This window comes from Fukomys damarensis, unplaced genomic scaffold (genome assembly GCF_012274545.1).
Source record: "Fukomys damarensis isolate Sample0158 unplaced genomic scaffold, DMR_v1.0_HiC HiC_scaffold_36, whole genome shotgun sequence".
Classification (NCBI taxonomy): Eukaryota; Metazoa; Chordata; class Mammalia; order Rodentia; family Bathyergidae; genus Fukomys; species Fukomys damarensis.
The window spans coordinates 33,315,025-33,322,751 of NW_022900948.1; the positions used below are offsets into that span (position 1 = coordinate 33,315,025).

At 37.4% G+C, this 7,727-nt stretch overlaps 1 long non-coding RNA gene across 1 annotated transcript; it reads right to left on the reverse strand.

Moving 5' to 3' along the window:
* Positions 1–3,735: 3,735 nt before the first annotated feature.
* LOC104872997 lies at positions 3,736–7,641 on the reverse strand. Its single transcript, XR_783335.1, has 4 exons — positions 7,571–7,641; positions 6,791–6,886; positions 5,737–5,882; positions 3,736–4,053 (listed from the first exon to the last, which is right to left on the reverse strand). It is a non-coding gene; the product is annotated as an uncharacterized LOC104872997 (long non-coding RNA).
* Between the last annotated feature and the right edge of the window lie 86 nt (positions 7,642–7,727).

Here is a 7,727-nt window from a genome sequence, read left to right on the forward strand (position 1 = left end):
TTCCCATTCACAACTGTAATACAAGAAGGTGTAAATGCAATAATAAAAGCAATTGCTTTGACAAGCACACCCTGCTGTATACAGATCATGGCCAGACTGCCCACTCTGACTGGTGGCTGGCACTCAGGGACACTAGGTGAGAGCTGAAAGTGCTGAATGCTCAGTGAATACACACAAGTCCACATTTGGATTTTTAAAAATTTAAGTAAAATTTGTAAAATATTAGTAGAGGTTTGCTTCCACTAGATTTGAGTCCGACCTACCTGGTTCCCAAATATCAACCAGAATAATACTTTCTTCAATTTTTTGGGGGGTTATTAATACACATTTGCAGATATAATGATTGCATTCAATGTAGGGGATAGGTATGTGTACATAACACATTTCAATTGCCTCCTTTTCTCTCCCTCCCTCCATCCCATTTTATTTTTCCAGCATCAGATTCATTTATTTATCTTACAAGGTCTTATAAAGTTAATGTCATAGATAGATTGAAAACCAGACTAATAGGCAACAGAACATATGAAATATGTAAGATGATTTTAACAAGTCAAGGTGCACTTTTAGATATACTGTCTGCATTGGATTCTAATATCAATTTTTTTTCTCTTTTTAGAAATTGATGCATAATAATCGTGTGTATTAATGGAGTACACTCTGACAATTTGAGATGTGTGTGTCATGTGCAGTGATGAAATCGGACTAATTGGCATTTCTAGCTCCTTAGATATTTATCATTTCTTTGTATGGGGGACCTTTAAACTCCTCTCTTCTAGTTCATTCGAAAACTTATAACCAGTTGTTGTATAGACACTCTCCTTCAGACCACCACACTCTTCATGTGAGTGATGCTCTAATTATGTCCGCAAGGGTAGCCTGCACAGTTTGTGCAAAGAAGATCCAGTCTGGCCTTTCTCCCCAGCTGAAAATCATCTGTCTTCTAGCACCAAACTCAGAGAAGGGAAAGAAATGCAAGGAGAGGCAGCATCAATTGCTAAATACTCGCATACTTACTAGCAGTCAGGATGTCCAAGCTAGGTGGTTGAAGTGATTAGACAAAAGCACTTGTGTCTCGAAGACACAGAAACGGAGTTGTTTTGAGGTGCATGGTTTCCTTTTTGTTTTCACTGTGAGGCTGAGAAGAGGCAGCTTTATTTATTTATTTTTGCAGTTTACTGTGGACTTCTGTTTGGCTATAAGGGAGACATCCCCTTTCTAATCTCTCAAGCTTGGATTACATAAGATCAAATGAGACCATTCTTGGTAAGCTGTAAAGTGAAACGCCGCCGGAAGGGAGGAATCATTATGATGAAGCACAGTGGGGGGGAGTGGTCTGTTTTCTAGCTTCAAAGACAGACAGATTAAAACTTAAGAGTTATGCTAATAATGGTACAATTTTGCAACGTACACTAATCTGAGTTTTCATTTTCCTTTTCCTTTTTGTAAACTATGAAATGGAAATCATCATCCAATTTCATGAAGATAACTGTAGGGTTAACTAAAGGAGTAAATATGGTCAAGAATGGTATTGCAATCAGATATCATTTTGGGGTAATGCTGCCAGTAGATTTCTTTGAAAGCCAAATTCACAGAAAAAAACCAGAAGTGTAATATATAGACCAAAACACTTAATGTGTAAAAACTTATTACACAATTCTTATTGTGCACCAAAATAATATGAATACATCATGAATAAGAAAATTTACTTCTGAACACAATCTGGCCTTGACAAAAACGATAAATAATAAAGTCAGAAAAGATCTGATAGTCTGAAACTGTGGTTGTTATACATCAGAATATGCAAAGTAGACCTTCTCAGTCAGAAGAAGGGCTCCTCAGGATCTAAAGGGCATTTTATTTTTCTCATGACAGGATAGCATACGAAACATGGCTAAAGTAAAGAGTAGCATTGTAAATGAGTTATAGCCGCTTTCAAATGAATTGGACTACAGTCTGATGTATAGAAAGCCAACAAATCTTTTAAGGGAGTTATAACAACAATAGATCACCCAGTCAGACTAAAAAGAATGATCCGGATCATGTTTCTAAGAGGTCTCTACTGGCTATGGAATTTACCTAGTTGTATTAAAAGGTTATTTGTTGTGAAATGGTAAGCACGTATGAGGGAGAAGAGTGAAGATGTCAGCAGGCAGAGGCATGAACTGGAGAGAAGAATGAACAGGGGAGACATTTCCAGGGATTAGATCTGGGTGCTACACATATGACAGCACCAGGCTCCAACTGGGGATGCTTGAAAGCATTTATTGAAAATGTATTCGAAATGACAGTATGGCCCTCTCATTTCCCAAGATTTCCCTTTGTGTTCGTCTGATCTTTATTTCACCTTCTTTGTGTGCTGTGTCAGTGGGAGAAAACACAGCCATGGTATGTCACAGGTTTTGGTTAAGGAAGTGGTATACACAGGAAGTTTTATCTGAGGGGACTGAACCCTATCTGGACCTCATTTTAATAATGAAATCCTGCAATTTAAGTCTGATCCCATAATGACTCGGTTCGTAGCTTCCCCAAAAGCTTCAGGAGAAAGTAAGTGCAGAGGGCAAAGTACTTGTAGGTTTAATCCATCTTTGAGATGTGCCATACTCTTTCTTCATTCTTGGCAGAGGGTTCTGCCCTCCACGTATTGGTTTCCTCACATCTAATACTTACTTGCTCCTGTTTATGTCTTCTGCTAGAGTGTGTAATCTACTTTAGTGCCACTTTTGAAAATCCTCTCCGAACACTAGAAACTGCTGAAATATCACTTCTTTCCCAGAGAATTCCTTGATTATTTCTCCTCAACTAATTTAATAATAATGTATAATTATTATAATGTAGCTACCATTCATCGAGCAGTCACTGTGCACAAAATTACTTCATCTACATTTTTATAATTTAGTTTTCATAGTAGTTACATTAGGAGTGTGTGGTGTTATTATTTGATGCATACAGGTAAGTGGTTTAAAAAATGGAGGATTTTATGAATGAGAAAACTGAAGTTCAAAGGTTTCCTAAACACTCAAAAGTCATAAGTCAAATGTCACTTGCTGTTAAGAGTCAGTATAGTTCCCAAAAAGTATTGCTTCCAAACTAATCCTTTATCTGTTCCACATATAAAAATCTGTCCGACCACAAGAAAAGGAAGATACTCACTTTCTCGTCTCTCGCTCTCCTGGCAAATCTCTCCAGGTCATCCTAGTCTACCTTGGAATGCTATCCAAGGCATGATTAAGATATACAGTAAAGGATTAAATTAAAATAATTATCTTGGTAAAAGATGCGTTGTCTTTAATTCCTCTCAGAATACGTCCCTTTACCTTGAGCACAGTTGTCCCACCGTTCCTGCCACTTTCTTATGCCATTCTGGAAGTCCACAGAATCTCTGGTGAATGTCGTTGCAGAGAGCCATCTAACAAACAAGCAGACTCATGAAAACATGATGGCACATCCACCTAGTCACTGGACCTGGCTTCCCTGTAATCAAAATGACAATGAAACACAAAGGTTGGGAACTGATGGAGGACATCAAGAAAGCCATGGCAGTGCAACCAGACACTCATGAAAGGGGACTTTCAGAATTGTTTCAATTTTCCCTCTTATAGTTCTTCCTTTCCGTGGAAAGGTACGAGTTCCCAATGACAAATGTAAATGTATTGTATGCCTAAAATGTGCCATTAAAGAATTTAAGGAAAAAAAAAAAAAGAATTGTTTCAAAAACTGGCGAGTGATGGGGTGTTTTTCAGGTGACAGTATTTTGAGGTGGATAAATGGCAATGTGCATTTTATTTTAATTGTTTTAAAGACAATTAAACATTCAGCATAGTTTTTGGTCACACTTCACATATCGTAGTGATTTGAAAGGTCATTCTTTGGAATAAGATTTTTTTTTTTTTTTGTACCAGGGATTGAACTCAGGTCCTTGTGCTTTCCAGGCAGGTGGTGGAACCACTGAGCTAAATTCCCAGCTGGAATAAGATTTTTGAGGATGAAAGTGAACTCTTCTCTCCAATTAGTAGATCTTGGGCAAAGCACTTGCATTTCCACTCCAGTTCTTACCTATAACATAGAGATAAGAGTAACCTGCCCATACAGGAGCTGTGAATAGTAAATATATTATTTCATGCAAAACACATCGAGTGTCCCTGGCACATAGTAAAAGCTCAGTGCACATTAGCTATCATTGTCTTACTCTTTTCATTCCCTACTTGCTCGCTCCTCCACCTCTCTTTTCTCTCCTTTATGCTTTGCGGTTTTAAAAAATAACAATTTGTCCTCAATTGATGAAGCTGAAAAGTAAATAAATAACAGGTGCAGGCAGAAAACAGATGGAATTCACTGTGGGCTTCCTTTCCAGTCCGTTTTGGACATGTTTATTGTTTGCATAATTTGTTCTCTCCATTCTCCAAATAGCCCCCCAAAAGACCTTTGTGTTTGTTTTTTAATATGCAAATTTGTCTCACTTCCTTTTCTTGCAGTAACCCTACCCCACCATTCTCCTCAATGTTAATATTTTTTTTCATTTCTAGAGTACTTAGCCTTTATTAAGCACCTTGCACATTTTCTCTTACACCATAGGCACATGATCCTGAAGAGAAGCATATTTCTTTTTGACAGATGAGGAAATTGAGATTCTATAGAAATAATCTTTTAAAAATTTCTAACAATGATTATTTATTATTTATGTGACATTTTAAAACATAAAGAAAGACTTCAGAAAGATCACAGAAGTTTTCATCTTCAGGATTTTTTTCTTGTAGAAAATGGTCAGAATGCCTTCGTTTAAATATCTGTTTCATCAGAAACTATAACAGAACCTAAAGATCATTTTGTAGTAGGAAACATGATCCAGGCTGAAGAATATTTGATTTATAAGTGTTAAATATGACTTAATAAACAGATTTGTTAAATATGGTAAGAGAAGGGAGTTGAATCAGGTAAGATGCCCTCTCCTTTTCCTTCCCTTTGGAGAAAATAAGGCAAAGAGAAGTCATTTTCTCCTATAAAGGAAAACTCCTCGGTTCAGTGTGGAGCTGCCTTGGCTCTGATGACCAATAGGAGTGAGACTACCTCAGTATGAAGGTTGGAGTTCAGTGTGGAACCCCAGGGTTATTACATCTAGCACTGCATTTACTTGCATCTTCATGGCCTTGGACTGAACTCCAATCCTCCAGGTGGTCTTAGGAAAGAAATGTTGAAATATTGTTTAATTATTCTATGGGCCAGTGTCCTTTGAGTGTATATAGATCCTCTATTTCCTCATCACTACAATTGACATGTGGCTTTGCCCACTGCATTGCTTGCTCCAGCTCTGGCTACAAATGTCACAGTCATCTATTGTCTAGGTTATTCTGTATTAATACTTATCTTCAAAATATCATAAAGACATTCATAATTCTCACTCATATTCCTTGAGGATATTGTCAACTAAAGCCCCATCAGGCTCATCTGGATTCTAGATGACTTCTTGTTCTGCAAATGAGGCTGAAAAGGGTGCCACTATCTGGATGGCACTCTTCCTGCCAATGTGGCCTAGAGCACAAAGACCAGCCAAGCTACAGAATAAAATGAAAACGATTCATCCATGTGTGTCTACCATCGTGACTGCTCATATCTATTGGTTTGGTTATGTTACATGGCAACACCCCAAGGCACTGGGACAGGGAAACGTGGCAAGAGTGAGGAGATAAATAATTGGGAACTGATGATGGAATTTATAATAATACAGAACATTAGATTTACCACTTCAAGAGCCTTTCCATAGCTGACTGGAACTAATATAACAGTAAAAATCCTTGATAGACTGTGTCTTATTCTTTTAGAGTAGTTGCTCAAATGATGGCTTGGTACACACGATTAGGTAGCCTCCTTCATCCAATCAGGTGTGGCTAGAGAAAGTGGATACAATTAGATTATATAAAGGGATAAATGAGGCCTGTGGTCAGGGCCAATTTATTTAAGAAGAGTACATGGGACAAGCATGCAAATTCTCTAAGCTCCTGACAATTAAATGCTGGCCTTTGTCTTTAAATAAAACTTATTAACCTCATCACTGTCATGAACTTTACCTTAATGACCTGTCTATATGGTGGTGGTAGTGACAGTGATAGTGGCGATATAGAGCATCATCATCATCATCATCATCATCACCACCACCACCACCACCACCACCACCACCACCTTTATCACCTCAGTGGCTTTACCACCCTTCTCAGTATAGTCTTTGCACCATAGTAACACCATCACTGTCACTTTGACCCTCAACCTCTGATGTACTTTGTGATGTTCTTCCAAAATTCACCCTTCCCCTCACTAAATATGCAGTACCCATTGAGTTTGGGAAGGAATGAGCAGAAAGTTCAACAAACATAATGTTACCAGTGTGTAGTTACTGGCTTAGGGATGGATAAGTGAGTCAAATCCATCTATTGAGAGACACGCTGAGAACTCTATGCATCAGAAGAAAATGCTCACTCATGTTTTATTACACGCATGGAATTGGATGCATAGCCCAGGCTGTTGTTATGACTGATTTCAGGTCTAGCTGAGAAATCAACCTGCATATGAAGCCTATGCTGAAATCTAAAGAGGAGAATGAAAAAACATTTGATATTTGTCTGGGTGTCATTGTAGTTCTACTGAATAAATCCAAAATGAAACATTGTCTACTTAGCTACAGTTCATGAATTTGATGCAATAAATATTTTTATTCTATAAGCCTCGGTTATTTTTTATGAAAAATTTCAAAAATAAAATAATTAAATTGATAACCTTTACTAACTTCATCAATGCTTACATTGCTGTTTCTCAACTCCTACCATTTTCACAACTGCCTCCGAGACCTCCACAGCCTCAATTCTGAGAGTCCTTAATTAGATGTCATACTGCAGATCTGATGGAATGAGCACAGGAACATAGCAAGGAGCTACTTTTCTGTTCATAATTTTGGCATTTAAAAAAATATCCATTTTCCTCTTGCATCTTTCACATTGTTAATTATGTTGGTTCTAAAAGCCACCCTGAGCATGCATAATGCATTTTATTTTTTCAAAGCTAACAAAGTAATTTTATATCAGAAGAAAGAGTCTCAAAAATGCCCAGGACCAAATACAAAGTTGGAAAACTGAAGTGAAATATACATTGGATGAACTTTCTTCTTAAATCAGTTTCCAGAAGCTGCTTTCTAAGACTTCTAACCATTAACTCTCATGTGACTTGAACATGTTCTTTTCTCTCTCTGGACTTTCTCGTATGTTCATCTTTAAATCGATAGTTTATTCCAGGTGTTCATTAAGGGATCTTAGATTCTAAGCAGATTTCAGTTGTTCTGGGAAGTGGGGAAAAGTATTGTAATCTATTTGGCACTTTTGAAAACAAGGCATATATCTAATTCAGTAGCTTACACTCATAAAAATAAAAGTGGGATAAGAGACTGTTAAAACTGGAGAACACCTCTGAGACACTTCATGTGATTTTCTTACATTTGAGATCAGGTAACTAGAGTCCAGAGAGGTTAAGTGACTTATCCAAGGGCACTCAGACTATTTCATGGACACACATGCACAGGCATTATTACCTTAATAAGATCTGTTATTTTTCCTGGGATAATCTTATGGTCTTTTCCTCTCTTGTAATATTGATAATTCCTTGGTGGTAGCTAAGGTAACTGTTTTCTATGTCCTCACAATGCTACTGTTACAGCAAAGTGAGATAGCTAAAGTTACATCTCTGTG